This window comes from Giraffa tippelskirchi, chromosome 14 (genome assembly GCF_054371585.1).
Source record: "Giraffa tippelskirchi isolate mGirTip1 chromosome 14, T2T-mGirTip1v1.2.pri, whole genome shotgun sequence".
NCBI lineage: Eukaryota > Metazoa > Chordata > Mammalia > Artiodactyla > Giraffidae > Giraffa > Giraffa tippelskirchi.
Window position 1 is genome coordinate 57,064,947 of NC_137288.1, and position 16,542 is coordinate 57,081,488.

Below are 16,542 nucleotides of genomic sequence, written 5' to 3' on the forward strand. Positions count from 1 at the left end.
TAGAAACAACAGGAGACCAGGGTCTTTTTATTGCTGTTGTTCTTTGCTGAGTCCTAAGTGCTACAGTAGTGCCATGCATAGAGTAGGTGCTCAGTAAAATTTTGATGAATGAAAGAAGGCACATTGTATATGACATTTAAAGCTAAAACTTGAGACTTTGGGGAAATGGTGTCATTAAAGACACAGCACCTTAAGCTCCAACCCTAGACTCCTTGAAGTTCGTTAGTTCATTTGCCCTGAAGACTGGATATTAGGATATGATTTACCCCCTCTTTACAGAGGAGGAAGCAGAGCTCTATGAACAAAAAATATACTCAAGGATACACAATCCAGAAGGAACAGAAGCCAGGACTAGAACACATATCAACTTGACAGTCATTTATTTAATAAATTCTGTGTGCTGAGAATTGGGTATGTTGCACTTTTAAACACAAGGAAGCCACAAGGGACTTCTGCTCCCAGCTGGCTTTCTTCCTGACAGCCCTGTTCTTTTTTTCTCTTAACAGTTGCCAATATCCAGGCCTGGGCTGGGGGTTCCTTCCTTCAAGATGTTATGTCACAAAGTCTTCCATTTTTCCTTACAAGTCCTAAAAACAAGCTTGCCATCCGTTTTCAATTCCAAAGATTTACTGCTAGTTTCTATGGGACTACAGAGAGGAGGATAAACAAGTAAACATGTGAGAGATATAAAGTCTGAGAAATTAGGCAACACTTTTACAATTATGGTTCTGATCTGTAGCTTCTGACTCCTTGTTGGGCATTATGTGGAGGTCGTCAGATGCCTATACCCAGAGTCCTCTCCAGCGCTCCACGACACCTTCTGTTTTCTTCCCTGGGTCCATATTTTTTAATATGCCAGCCAAGATCACTCATGTCTGCCACACTCCGCAGCCTGCCAAGACCATGGCAATCTGCTCCATTATTTGAAGAGCCACCAAAACTCAGAGACAACTGATGTCTGAAACAACAGAAACATTTCCTCGTTGAACAGACTATATCACAAATTGTTGGGTTGGTTGAACACTATCTGTGCTGGATTCTGCAGGGGCAGTAGTTCACAGTCATAGCTGTACAACAGAACCACTTGGGGAGCTTTTAAAACATAACAGTGCATGGGCCCACGCTGGACAAGTTAACTCAAAATCTCTGGGGTAGGATCCGCATGCTTTTTCTTGGCCGTGCCACATGGCTTGCGGGATCTCAGTTCCCCAACCAGGGCCTGAATCCAGGCCAACGCAATGAAAACCTAGAATCAAAACCAATAGGCTATCAGGGAACTCCCCTGGCATATGGTCTGGATACGGATTTTTTAAAGCCCCCCTGTGATTCCAACATGTAGCCCAAGATTGAGAACCACTGCTGTGGTGAACTTGCTCCCTTTCCTCTGGGGTATCTGAAACTGTGTGGTTAGGCTAGTCTTTAAAACTATTAGGAATTAATTAACACATGTATTTAGACCAATTCCATAGAGCTAGCCAAGGAAGTTCCCAAGATAAGCTTCAAGGGTTCAGTCCTCAGACTCTGTCTTCTTCCCTGAAAGTATGTGATAAGATGTCCCCAACATATCATCAACCAAACATCCCACTGATCCTAGAAAAATCTAAAATATGACCAGTGACCTATTCTGCCAGTTTTCTCACTCAGAGTTTCCAGATTCCTTTCTCATCATCAAGACCCTCAATACTTGGCCCCAACATCCTTTTCAAACTTTTTTCCACTACATCCCTCAACATAGACCCAATCACTGGTAGGTGGCCCCATCTCCATCCCCTATTTTAGTTTGCATATTTAATCCTGGCATTCATGCACCAGACTAATCAAAAGTGTCCTTCTCCACTATCTGTCTTTCCACAGCTTATCTTTAAGACTCAACTCAAAACCCATATTTGACATGCAGCAAATATGTGTGACCATGTGTGACCGTGCCAACTTTCAGGAGCTGCTTCCTGTTCTAAGCTTATTGTCCATCACATGCACCATTTATTCCAACACCTCAAATACACTATATGGCCAAGTGAGTGTGCACTCCCCAATGGGCTGTAACACCTACATATGGCAGAAACCAAGGTTCCTTGATTGTGCAATCCAGTGTAGAATATTGAGAATCTGGGCTCCCTTGAGAATTCTGGGGATTTTAGAAATCCTGCAAGAGTGTGCATGCAATGAACTATTTGATCTTCAAAAATCCTGTGAAGTAAATATCATTGTTATTTTCACCATGTTGCCAGTACAAAAATCTAAAATGAGAATAGTCCACCTTTATCCCCAAAGACACTAAGACAGACAGAAAAGCTGGCATGAGGAAATTAAGACTTAGAGTGAGTCACACAGGCTTTCAATAAAAGAGGCAGAGCCACAATTCAGAGTCTCCACTGCCAGCTCTGTGTTTTTTTTTCAACTAATAGTTGTTCAGTCGCCAAGTTGTGTCCAACTCTTTGAGACCCCATGAACTGCAGCACGTCAGGCCTCCCTATCCCTCACCATTTCCCAGAGTTTGCCAAGTTCATGTCCACTGAATTGGTGATGCCATTCAGCCGTCTCATCCTTTGTCACCCTCTTTTTCTTCTGCCTTCAATCTTTCCCAGCATCAGGGTTTTTTCCAGTGAGTTGGCTTTTCACACCAAGTGGCCAAAATATTGGAGCTTCAGCTTTAGCATCAGTCCTTCCAGTGAGTATTCAGGATTTATTTCCTTTAAAATCAACTGGTTTTGTCTCCTTGCTGTTTAAGGGACTCTCAAGAGTCTTCTCCAGCACCACATTTGAATGCATCAATTCTTTAGCATTCTGCCTTCTTTATGGTCCAACTCTCACATCTGTACATGACTACTGGAAAACCATAGCTTTGACTCTACAGACCTTGGTCAGCAAAGTGATGTCTTTGCTTTTCAATACTCTGCCTAGATTTGTCATAGCTTTCCTTCCAAGAAGTAATCGTCTTCTAATTTCATGGCTGCAGTCACCATCTGCAGTGATTTTAGAGCCCATGAAGAGGAAATATGTCATTGCTTCCAACTTTTCCTCCTCTATTTTCCATGATGTGATGGGACCAGATGCCATGATTTTAGTTTTTTAATATTGAGTTTTAAGCCAGCTTTTTCACTTTCTTCTCTCACCCTTGTCAAGAGGCTATTTAGTTCCTCTTTGCTTTCTGCCATTAGAGTGGTATCCATTTCTTCTAAGGGATTCTTGCCCACAGTAGTATATATAATGATTGTCTGAATTAAATTCACCCATTCCCATCCATTTTAGTTCACTGATTCCTAAGATGTTGATGTTTACTCTTGCCATCTCCTGCTTGACCAAGTCCAATTTACCTTGATTTATGGACCTAACATTCCAGTTTCCTATGCAAAACTGTTCTTTACAGCATTGGATTTTACTTTCATCACCAGATATATCCACAACCGAGTGTTGTTTCCACTTTGGCCCAGCCACTTTATTCTTTCTGGAGCTATTAGTAATTTTCCTCCACTCTTCCTCTGTGGCACACTGGACACCTTCTGACCTGGGGGACAGGGCTGGGGGGGCTCATTTTTCAGTGTGATATCTTTTTGCCTTTTTATACAGTTCATGGGGTTTTCAGGGGAAGAATATTGGATAGCCATTCCCTCCTCCAGTGGACCACATTTTGTCAGAACTCTCCACTATGACCCGTCCATCTTGGGTGGCCCTACCAGGCATGGCCCATAGCTTCATTGAGTTATGCAAGTCCCTTCACCATGACAAGGAAGTGATCCATGAAGGGGTCAACTAATAAAGCGATTCTCAAACTTTAGCATACATCAAAATCACCTGAAGGGCTTGTTCAAATAGTAGACCTAGGTGATGCTGATGGTATTGGTCCAGGGGTCACCCTTTCAAGAACTGTTCTTATATAAGATATTTCCTAAAAGAAAAAGAAAAGATAGAAATAGGGATTCTGTTAGAAATATAAACCAAAGTCATATGGAAATAATAAGAAATAATAAATTACTGAGCCTATTTATTTCAACATATGCTTGTCTATGAGAGTAATTTGTTATAAATTGCAAATAAAAACTCAAATTTGTGATAAAGAAATCATTCTCATTAAGACTTCAAGTCAAAATATCAATATGTTCAAAGAGGTTGAAATAAATCCCAGCATGATAGATACATAATGGAATGGAAATAAACTAGTGGAATGATAAAAAATGGCAAGGAGAGAATGGAAGCCAGACTATCCAAGCTCTTTGCAAATTCCTTTATGTGGGAGGGAGGTTTGTGGCTAACCAACTGATTGCTCCATCAATCTGCTTATTATTTAATCAATAGATCTTTGCCGCATATCAACTCTTTATCATTATCCTCTGCTGACCAATGAGTGGAATGTGACAGTGACCCAACAGAGAGTTCCCACTCATGAGAAATATGCCATGCAGCTTCAGATACAAAGTCTATAACTAAGAAACTTTGAAGAGCATGTAGAAATGCCAGAGTTTTACTGATGAGTCATTCAATGAAGGAATCAATGGATAAACAAAGTTTAAGAAGTTCAACTTGAACTAGATCTTTAAAAATGGGTAGGATTTGAATGGGTGAAGAACAAGAGGAATGGTATTTAAGAAAGAAGGTGTTGTGAGTAAACTGAGAACAAGGAACCTGCTCACCCGTGTGTGTGTGTGTGTGTGTGTGTGTGTGTGTGTGTGTGTGTGTGTGTGTGTGTGTGTGTGTGTGTGTGTGTGTAGAGGAGAGTAGGGAGAAGTAGTGAAGTTTTTACTGGCACATGGAAGGTCCATGGAGGCAAAGAAGATAGTTGTAGGAGGTAGGTTTAAGACAGCAGACTAAATCCAGAATGTTCCACAGATCTTCAGGGCTCTTCCCATAAAGGAGAGGAGCCATGGCTGACTCTTGAGCTGAGAAGACATGTGAGAGATATTAAAGTTGAAAGCAATACCATCACACAAATACCATCCTACCCTCAAGGGAGAAGTCTGGTCACAGGCCGAGCTCGCTGTGGTCAACACAACAGACCAAAGTCACACTCTGTCTCTGCCCTTTGCTCACACCCTCTCCTAACATTTGCAGGCTGGGGCAAGAATGCATATGGAAGCCCATGTATACCATATGGCTACATAGGCAAGAGTGATAAATCAAGAAAACATGCAAATTAAATATGTCCCCTCCTCCTCCATCCAAATATATCTTTATATCAACCTGGAAAACCAAGTTTGAATTTAGAATACTCAGTTTTCTGTACCAAAGCCTGGTACAGGCTTTGGTACAGGGTCCAGGGTCTAGCCAATACCACTCTCTTCTTTTCACCCTTGGCTTTGTCCACAGTTTAAGGTCCTTGTGCACGTGCAGGTGAACATGCCAGACCATGTGTCCCAGCTCTGCCTCCTATAAATAGCCACCACCAGTCCAACCCTCAAGTCTTGGGGTACACACAGCACCTGGTCTGTTTTCAGAAGAATGCACCAAAGAGGAAGCCCACGCAGCCCCTGGGAGTGGGCTTGGAGCCATTTAGTCAGGAAATTACAGATCCTAGATACCCAGGGTGAAGTCTAGACAGTCGGCTACTGTGAGCATGTCTTTGTGGTTCCATAGGTTTCTTGCCCAGGTGGAAGGTGTGGCTGGGAGAGGGACAGAGTAGGGAGCCTGGATCAAACCCTCCTCTTGCCTGGGTCTAAAGGTGATTCAGCCTCTGAGCTGCTGTGGGTTTTATTTCCACTGTTACTTTCCACAGCCAATCCATCTCCTCCCTTCACACTCCTGTCATTCTCTCTGTGCTAGAAGTTTCTCCCTTCCAGCTAATGAAGGAAGGGTCACCAAATCATAATGCCAGCCTGGGCTCTCAGAGCCACTCTTTGATGGAGAGCTCAGTCTACAGGGACCCAAGCCAAACAAAGCATCCTGCAGGGGTCTCACCTGCAGCGATTGTAGCCCATCATTCATAAGTCCCCCTCCCTACACTCCAGATGTCTGAAGATCGGGGGTTTCAGAAGCCCATCTCATCACTTCCTTTTTAATCTCCACGTTAGCACTTGTGCCCTCCTTCAAGTGCTCCAAGGTAATTTTAAAGAATATCTCATTTTGCTTTCATTTTGCTCTGGCTTGGCCGTCCAATAAATCAGGGCTGGGGCAGAACTTGAGAGGACTAGGCTAATCAAGACTTCAATCTTGAGAAATGTATAAATATAAATCAAAAGACTTGAAGGCTCTCCAGATCCTCAATTTTCTTTGAAAGCCTGGTTTGTCTCGTTTTTATTTTCTCTCCTCTTCTTTTTTTCTGATTGGCCATGCTGAGCTCTGAATTTCATCCTGGTGCCCCTAGAAATATTTCTAAATAGTTTTAGATGTTTTCTTTAAGGCATTGCACCAAGCGATACAAGAGGGATATTACTAACTGCCCTGGGGTGGCGGGTAGGGGCAGTCTACAGAATCTTGCTAGAACTAGAGGCATTTCAAACTTCAGGAATTAAATGATCCTAAAAGGCATGAACAGTGATTCAACAGCCAGAGGGAACAGAAATGAAATCAACAGAACCATGACTTTGATCATCCCTCCTGTTTCAGATACATTTGACTCTGTAACAAACCATCCAAACTTAGTGATACAAAATAATAAGTCATTCATTATAATTATCTCTCACAGTTCTGGGGATTCACCAGCAGCTCTTGCTAGGTGTCTTCCATGAGGTTGCAATCAGAAGATGGCTGGAGCAGGGGTCTTCTCAAAGGATCCCACACATATCCAGCACTTAGGTTAAAAAGGCTGCAACATCACCTGGGGCTCCTTGAGCATCTCCTTCCTTCTCTGTGTCATCTCTACACATGGTCCCCCCGGCATGGTGGCTTCAGTATACCCAGACTTCTTACAGGGTCTTTTAAAATCTAAGTTTTATAGTTATTGAGGTATAGTGAGATCAGGAGACACTTTCCACTGAAAAGACAGTTGTGTAAATTCATAGATCCCAAGAGAAGGGAGCACACTACACCACACAGAGCCACACAGGGAAGCACCAGGGTCAGTTAGGGAGTGGGGTAGAGTGAAATGTAGGTGAGAGCCTTTACTGCATTTCTGTGGGAGGAAATGGTGGGGCAGAGGAAGCAGGCTTAAGACTGGCTAGTTTAAATAATCTCATCAGGCTCATGGGCATGCGAGCTATCCCTAGTTGTCTGGTATCTGGCCCTGAGATGATCAGAGCAGATGAATAATGGCCCAGAATGTGAAAGGCCAATTTAGGAGGTGACTGGGGACATGGCCTTTATCTGTATCAGCTAGCTTGCATAAGAAGGATGTGCTCCCAGGTGAGTTCCTTGCTCTCTCTAGGAATTGGCTAATTTTGGAGGGACAGTCCCTTTGGGGTCAGTAAAGCATTAAAATATCAAATAGCAAAGCACTAAGATACAGAAAATAAAAAATATGGTTGATACACACAGTGGCTCAGGGCTCCAAATGTGCAAGTCCAAAGCTACAGAGAGCTAGCCTTTTCTGAGCTAGCTTCAAAAGTCAAGCATTATCATCTGTCACTTTCTATGTATAAGAAGCACGTCACAAAGGCCAGCCCATAATCAAGAGGAAGAGAATAAGCTTCACCATTTTTAAAATTTAATTTTATTGAAGTATAGTTTGTTTACAATGTTGTATTAATTTTTGGTGTACATACATGTATATACATATATATATATATGCATCACTTTGTTTTCTTTCCCATTATGGTTTATTACAGGATATTGAATACAGTTGCCTGTGCTATACAGTAAGACCTTGTTGTTTATTCACTCTATATATAATGGTTTGCCTCTGCTAATCTCATACTCCCAATCTATCCCTCCCACACCTCCCCTCCCCTTGGCAACCACAAGTCTGCTCTCTATTTCTGTGAGTCTGTTCCTGTTTCATAAATAAGTTCATCTGTATCACAGTTTAGATTCCACATATGAATGGTATTATATGGTATTTGTCTTTCTGACTTTTTTCACTTTGTATAATATTCTCTGGGCTCATACATGTTGCTGCAAATGGCATTATTCATTCCTTTTTATGGCTGAGTAATATTCATATATATATATATATATACATATATGTATATGCACATCTACATATACCATGTTTCCTTTATCCATTCATCTGTCAATGGACATTTAGGTTGCTTCCACATCTTGGCTATTGTAAATAATGCTTAATGACCAAAGACTTAAATGTAAGGCACGACACCATAAAATCCCTAGAAGAGAATGTTGGCAAAACATTCTCTGACATAAATCATACCAATGTTTTCTTAGGTCAGTTTCCCATGGCAATAGAATAAAAGCAAAAATAAACAAATGAGACTTAATCAAACTTAAAGGCTTTGGCATAGCAAAGGAAACCATAAATAAAACAAAAAGATAACCTACAGACTGGAAGAAAATATTTGCAAACAAGAGCTACCTTTTGATGGAAGGATTGCCAAAGAACTGGTGAACATGGTTAAAACCAGCATATCTCCCATAATAGTCTCCATAGCATTAATGGCTAATAGGCCCTTTTCCCCATTCCATACAATCCAGAAGTCATAGACTTAAAAGCTATGAAATCCAATTTCCCCTCTCTATTAGCATCACATTTCCCCAACCACAGAGCTAGGCTGACAGTTGTGATTAGAATAATCTTCAGGACTTCCTTAAGCAGGAGTCCAAGAGAGGAATTGTGATCCCAACGGTGTGAGTTATAGGAACCTGACACAGTGAAGTTCATCAGGTGCTCTGTGTACAAGTATCAACTCTCCCAGTAGATATTCAACTGTAAGGATGACATCAAGAAAAGAGGAAGCCAGTCCTGCCCTTCAGGAACATGCACTCCAGAGTAGGAGAAAAGTCATGAAACACTTATTGCAGGACATGAAGTTCAGATATAAGATAAATTAGTCTTTGAAGGTTTCATGGAAGACATGGGTCTTAAAGGACTTCTCTGACACTGTCCCACTTTCATGGTTAACTTTCTCCCTTCCAAGGCCCAGCAGCCCCTTTAACCCTGTGAACCAAACCTCCTGATCTGTCCCACAAAAAATAATGCTCCTTCCCTCCCTGGAACTATATCATTCTCCTCCCTAAAAAGGCTCTTTCTCTCCTTTACTCATTAACATCTTATCCTGCTTTTCAATCCATCTTTTCCATGACCCCTTTTCTGAATACCCTCAGTCAACCACTACCATAGCTACTGCAATCTGAGGATCCAGAACTTCTTCCACAAAGCTCAACATGTACATGTCACTATTTTAATACTGTTCATCATCATTTCAGCTTTGATTTGTTTTTCTCTCACTAGATTGAGGTTATTGCCAACCATAAACTACATATTCTGCTTGCCCTGAATGCCACCAACTGTCTCAAAGCCAAGTCTAAGTATCTTATATATATTACACTGGACCATAATGTAAATAAACAGTATATTTAGGGCCCTGAACCAGCTTCAATAGAAAGAGTGTTCTACTGACTAGTTTTCCATATTGGGACTCCATACAACTTTACTTGAAGGAAGGACTCTGTGATCAATCAATTATAGAAAACCATTGTGGAAACAGCACTGAATTAGGAACTGGAGTTTTGGATCATCAAGCCTCCCCACCTATAACTGCCATTCCTATCCTACTTCTCTCACAGGGAGTGTTATCAATTAGCTAGTGCTACATAATAAACTACCCCAAACTTACAGGCATAAAAAAAGTTTAGCTCACAAACTAAAGATTGCCTTGGGTCTAGGATGGCCCTGCTCATGGGACTGCTAGCATGTGAAGAGTTGGCTTTGGTGGGCTTGTTCACGTGGCAAAGGTCTTCACTAGGATGAATCAGCTGGCTCAGTTCTGCTTCATGCAACCTCTCATTCTCTAGAAGACCAGCCTACACTTATCACATGATAGTCACAGGAATCCAACAGAGCGAGCAGAAGCTGCAAGGCATTTGGTGGCCTAAACTCATATTTAGCATGATGTCACTTCCAAAAGTCCTACCGGCCAAAGCAAGCCACGAGGCCAACACGGATCCCTGAGATAGGGAAGTGGATTCTACCACTGTAGGAAGAGTTGCAAAGGCTCTTTATAGAGGGCACATGTCCAGAGAGAGATGGAAAATTAGAGCCATTTTTGCAATCAATCTCATGGAGGTTATGAGGATCAAGTGAGATCACACATACGGAGGTCTATGAAAAAATATACAACTTTATGCAAGGGATAAACATAGTCATGGGAGTTTCCTTTTTCTTATCAATGGGTTGGCATGGTAGTGATGATCTAAGACACATTCAGGTGTTCACATTGACAGGGATGTTTATACAGTAGGCAAATTACATTCCCCTCCATAAATGGTTTTCTAAGTTACGGTTAATTTCAAATGTTTTGAAATTATGTCTCCTTCAAAAAGGAAGGGGAAAAACCTGCTTTCATGGTTGTAGGTTGGCTGTTGCTCAGTATATGTCATTGCCATGCCTGCCGCTTCCACATCAGCAGCATGGAAGCAAGTGACTTACCCATTCATTTACTAGGCATGGGCCAGGCACTAACTCTCACCAGGCTTGCCACAGGCACTAGAGCTACAAGGACAAATAAGACCCACCCCTGCCCTCAAGGTGCTTATGGATTAGTGGGGGGAACACAGTGTAAAGTACTGGAGGTATAAACTGAAGCCTGTAGGAAATATAAAAAGGAGCAGCTAATTTTGCTTGGGGGGAACCAGGAAAATCTTTGTAGTGAAAGAAAACGCTGCCAGAGAGAGAGCATGTGGACCATGTGGAGGGCTGATGGAGGGAGGAGCATGTACAGAAGTATGGAGCTGTGAAAAGAGATGGTGAGTTTGCAGAGCCCCGAGGTGTGTCTCGAAACCAGAGTGTGTGATGTGCAGAACAGCATGTTGGGATATTGATGCTGGGGAATAGATTGCGGTGGAGTGTGAAGAGGTCACAGTACCTCCATCTTTAGGCAGAGCCATGAGATCAGACCTGGAAGACATCTGCTGGCAACAGGGAGGCATTCAGTCATGTAGGAAACCAGATAACATGAGCCAGAGTCACAGCAGAGCCAGGAGGGGAACAAGTGTTCATGAAGGGTCATCCTTCTGCAGTGGGCAGGGAGGGTAGAGCTGGGTATGGGGGGGATGAAAAGAATAGCGACTGTTTGAATGGGCACTTTGGGAATAAAGAAGGGAGCTGAGAAGAGAGGGCAAGAGGGCTAGGGACCCAGAGGATCAGCCACCTGATAGGCACGGGCCATGAATGTGCCAACATCCCCAAAGAGGCAGGGCTGCAGGGCTGAAGGACAGGCATGGGCTGACAGGGCAGCAAGGGGACCAGGGTCCTCAAGGGAGACACCCTGGGATGAGCCAGCTCAGGATCCAAGCTAAGTAGAGAGGCCATAGCACAGAGCCCCAAGCAGCGAGGGGATAAGAGAGGGAGCTGAGAAGCAGCACTTGTAAGGGGCAGGCTTCACAAGAGGACAGAGAGCCAGGGACTGAAGGAGAAGAGAGAATTAACACACCACTCATGGCTCAGCTGGTAAAGACTCCGCCCGCAATATGGGTAGACCTGGGTTTGATCCCTGGGTTGGGAAGATCCCCTGGAGAAGGGAAAGGCTACCCCCTGCAGTAATCTGGCCTAAGCTATGGGGTCGCAAAGGGTCGGACACAACTGAGCGACTTTCACATTCACTTTTCTGGTGGTGGCCAGAAGCCACACCAGCAGCTGCTCTGAGTCAGAGAGACCAAGTTTGAACGCTGGCTCTGCCGTACACCTGGGGCAAGTGGTACATCTTCTCTTAGACTCAGTTCTGCTAACAGAGTGGTGGAGAAGTGCTCGGCACCAAAGCAGTCAGTGTGGGCCTCTGCATCCGCACTAGCCTCTGGGACAGTTGTCCAGTCTAAGGTCCGAGTAGCACAAACAGAACCAGGTCTGAGCTGCTCCTGTCCTCCAGAGAAGCAGCCCTCATTTTCACATCTGTCTGGGGAATAAGCAACCCCTTTGCAAGCACCTCTGAAGGGTCTTCTGGCGCCCACAGCCCAGGACACATGGGACAACTCTACTTAGAAACTTCCTTCCTCCCTGAGATCTCTGCCTGCTCTGCGTGTCTATAGAGTCCTCCCACTTTCCAGCTCCATTAAGCCAGCATCTACCGCCAGACAGCCCCTGACATATTTGAAAACAGCCTCTGTAACTGCCACACCACCCTGAGTCTTCCCTTCATTTTTAACTAATTATGCTCGTTTCCAGACAGACAGATGTCCAAGTTTTCCTGTTTGTATGTTTATCAGAGAAATAGCTTTAGGGAAAGATCACTGAAACTACTGTCATGACACTTAATCGATCCATCACTGAGGGTTCAGAAATCAAGGCCTGGAAGGGGCACTTCAGTTCCACCTGCTTCCTGGTCACTTATTAAGCCCTTCAAATCCTGTTTTCTATTGTCCACTTTGATCCTCAAAAAAAGTCTCTGTGAAGGAGGACGGGAATATTATTCCCATCTTACAGACAAAGCAGTTAAGGTGCCAACGAGCTGGAAACTTGTCCTGTGGCTTATTTGCCAGCCGGCAGGCATCTCCTCCTGCCCCTCTCCCTACAGGGTCCCCACACTCTCAGACCTACTGTGTGCTTTGGAGGACAAGATGCAGACCTGAAGGAGCAGGCGAGGACCCACAGCAAATGTCTAGAGGTGCTCAGCAGGGGGGTTCAGGCTTGAGACTAGGGAGATTTCACAAAGAGAACTTGAAGGAATTGAGAGTCAGAGAGGAAACAGGAGGTGTCTCTGGAGCTGGGGGCTGGGGCAAGTGATCATATCATCAGGATGAGGAGAAGGAGGGCTCTTGGGAGCCGTCTGACGGATGGCTAGAGGAGAGCCATGCTGGAAGAACAGAGCCTCCCTCATCCAGCGGAACTCTGTCCTCTGACTCCCCACGGATCCACTGATGGCTCTAGAGCAGAGAGAAAAAAAGCGAGACAAATCCGTCATTTAGGGGCACCTTCTGACAAAAGTGGGCAGAGTGATGATGAGTGAGCTACAGACGAAAACAAGAAATGGTCAGACAGAACACGCATCACCCCGTCCAGTTCAGAAAACCTTTGCTCTTGGCCCACTGGTTCTGAAGTATCACCAACCCTCAGTCACAGAGAGATGATGAAAAGAAGGGCTCACCCTGGGCACCTGGTCTAGGTAGCCGAATCTCTGCCTCTAGCATCTAAATAGCCCCTGATCTAAGGATAGACTGAGACAACCCCTGACAAGTGAGGAAGGAAACGATATTGGACCAGAGATGAGAAAGCTTTTTTCCCTTATGCACTACCAACCAAAACCATATCAATAAAAAATAAATTAGGGTTTATTTATGGGAAATACAAAATATTCTTAAAACTCATGAAAAAGAGACATAAAATAATCAACAACTATGATCAATGTTGAAACACAGAATCGAACATAACTTGAATATTTTAGAGATGAGAAAATTGAGGTCGAAACGAAGGGGTGACTTTCCTACTACAAACATCCAGCCTCTGGCCACGTTCTTTTCACCACCATCTGCTGTAATATCACTCTGCCACTGGCACCAATGGGCAGAGACCTTACTTCATGTTCACTCTTCAACTCAGTGACACACCCTTTGATTCCAAAGGTATCCACCTCCTTAGGAACACTGCAAATAATGAAATGGAGCACCTCAAGCTCCACACACAGAGTCTCTGAGTCCACTGCCCTACGAGGAGTCCAGTCTGATCTCCTCATCACTCCGCCCAGGGTTTGGCATGAAAAGCCTTATCTCCTTCATGGAATCCCTGACCACTGGGAGATGGGGCTTGAAAGAATAAATGCTTTACATTCCAATTTTCCATTATTAGAAAGAGACATTGGAGAAGGGGATAAGGAAGGAAAAGAGAAAATCTATCTGAGGTTTTTCTGCATGTTTCACAAAGCCTTCTTCTTTGTGTTCCAAAATTCTCTTCCAGTCTTATCTAACATCACTCCTCTGTCCTATCTCCCATGCTGTGGTGATCCCAAGCTGGAATGATCTCTCATCCCAGATTCTCTCCTGACAAACTCCTATTCGTCCTTGAAGACCCTGCTCAAATAACCCTTCCTCTCTGAAGCCTTTCCTGCCCCTGAGTCTCACCATTGTCCATGCTCTGCAGGTTGTCCTATTCATTTGACCTCACCTTCACCACTGCTGAAATCCTATGGACAGAGGAGACTGATGAACTACAGTCCATGGGGTCACAAAAGGACTTAGCAACTAAATAGCAACACCACTGTCACAGCAGTTTGCCCCAACTTCTGTTCTCACTCCCACTAGATCTTGAGTGCTCCAGGAGCAGGACTGTGACTTATTCACCATAAATCTCTATGGTCTAAAATAGTACCTTATGCACAGTGCTTATTCAGTGATTGTGGATGAATGAATAAATAAATAAAAACAAGAATATAGGCACTAGGGAAAACAGTCAGAGGAAAGCACACAAAACTCCCACACACAACCTGCGTACCCAGAAAGGAAATCTTTTTTTTTTTTTTTTCAGAAAGGAAATCTTAAGAAACAAAACACCTAGAATAGAACTAACAGGGAAATATTATGTGAGGAGTGGTGTGTTGATAAACCAGCTCTTTTTAAAAAAAATCCTAATTTCTAGCACTTGCCAGTTTTAGTGTTAAAAATCCCACCAATACTAATTTCAAGACGCTAACCTGACCTCACTAAACACAGAGTTGGGAGGAAAGGCACACAATTGATTCTCCCGAGCTGGCATGAGCCAGTTCCAGGGGCTGCTGAATGCAAGCCACATATGTCATTTTAAATTTTCTAGTAGTCCCATTAAAATTGTTAAACAGAAACAGCCAAAATTAACCTTAATATTTTTAACTCAATATATCCAAAATATTACTTCAACATCCAATCCTTATAAAAGATTATTACTAAGATATTTTACCTTCTGGGTTTCACACAGAGTCTGCGAAATGCCAGTGTGTATTTTATCCTGCAGGACACCTCCCCTCGGACCTTGCACGTGACTGGCCACCACCGGTACTGACAGTGCCCATCTCAAATCAGAGTCAAAGCGACACAGAGACAGGGTGACAGGGACATCCTGCCATTTTAGGATTTTGTCGATGGTGATGATTTTTAAAATGGCGTTGTCTTTTTACAACTCAGGCAGAAACGGTGCTTGTCCCGCGGGCTGGATTAGTTTCAGAGGGGGCCAGATCCGTTGCACCTTAACAGGACCTCACTGCCTCCTCTCACCCACACGACTGCTCCCTTGGGAGCCCGAGTACTTATTAATTGCCACACATTCCTTCCAGCTTTCGATGTGGGAGACTGAAGGCAGCTAACGAACCCAGCTGCACCCTCCGGCTCCTCAGGCCAATTTAGCATCAGAAATGGCCTTCCCCCCCACCCCTCCATCCCCCTCTCCCGCCAACCCCCCACCCCATCCTACCCCCCACCCCCACCCCCCACCCCCCCCCCCCCCCCGGCCCGGGCTGCTTCTACTGGAGAGTGCGGATCCTGGGGGAGGGGGCTGGATTTCTCAGAAGCCAGATGTGAATGGAAGTGCTCAGAAACGCACCTGTCGATTAGCAAGGGGGCGGCGGGTCACCGCGGTGGCGGGTTGGGGGACGCGGGGACGACGACAATGCCAGGCCTTCTTCTTTGAAAGGCGAGTTCCGCAGCTCTGAAGCCCTGGCTGGCGGACGCTGTGGGCCCTGGGTTGCAGCCCCAGCTCCGTGTGACTTTCAGAAAATCCCTTCATCTCTGAAGTTCGCTTTATGCTTCTGTAAGCTGACACTGAGAATCTGGCGGCAGGTTTCTGCATATAGGACGAAATGATGTTTGTGGAAAATGCTCTGGGAAACGTTAAATGCTGAAATACTCAGATCAAAATCAGCAGGCCTTAATAAGAGATGCACAGGCTGGAGACTGGATGGCTTGAGCTCTTCTCTTGGGTCCCTCAGAAACAGGCTGTGGACTAGCCCTTTTACTTCTCTGGACCTTTCCCTTAGCACTAGAATGAAAGGGCCCATCTAGGTGACCAGTGAGACAAAGAAGACAAAGCTCCCTTCCCTCTTGTGACAGAGAGAGACAATAGACAAATATGATGAAAGTACATTATTAGGTGGTAATAATACCATGGAAAAAAGTGGCGTGAGTTAGGAAGAGAATGGCAGGGAATGCTGCCCTAGATGCAGTGATCAGGGAAGGCTACCTTGTAAAGACCTTGAGAAAACAAGGGAGTGAGTCACATATCTGGGAACAGCCTATGCAAAGGCCCTGAGGCAGGAGTGTGCCTGGCTTGTGTAGGCAGCATAGAGAATGCTATGTGGTTAAGGAGTGGAGCACAAAAGGAGAGCATGCGGGAAGTTAGGCAGGAAAAAGAGTGGGAAGCTGATTCTCATAAACCTGAGACGCCTAAACTTGGGTTAGGATATTGTTCCCAGTACTTTGGAAAGTGATTGAAAGATCCAGAGCAGAGAAGCAGCATGTTCTAATTTGTTTTCAAATGTTTCTTCTGGCTGCCGCATGGAGAATATTCTGTAAGGGAATGAGAGTGGAGGCAAAATGGCAGTAGTC

At 44.2% G+C, this 16,542-nt stretch overlaps 1 long non-coding RNA gene across 1 annotated transcript; it reads right to left on the reverse strand.

Moving 5' to 3' along the window:
- Positions 1 to 363: 363 nt before the first annotated feature.
- LOC145534919 (uncharacterized) lies at positions 364 to 14,978 on the reverse strand. The gene is made up of 2 exons (XR_014075073.1): positions 14,903 to 14,978; positions 364 to 3,886 (listed from the first exon to the last, which is right to left on the reverse strand). It is a non-coding gene; the product is annotated as an uncharacterized LOC145534919 (long non-coding RNA).
- Positions 14,979 to 16,542: the final 1,564 nt, after the last annotated feature.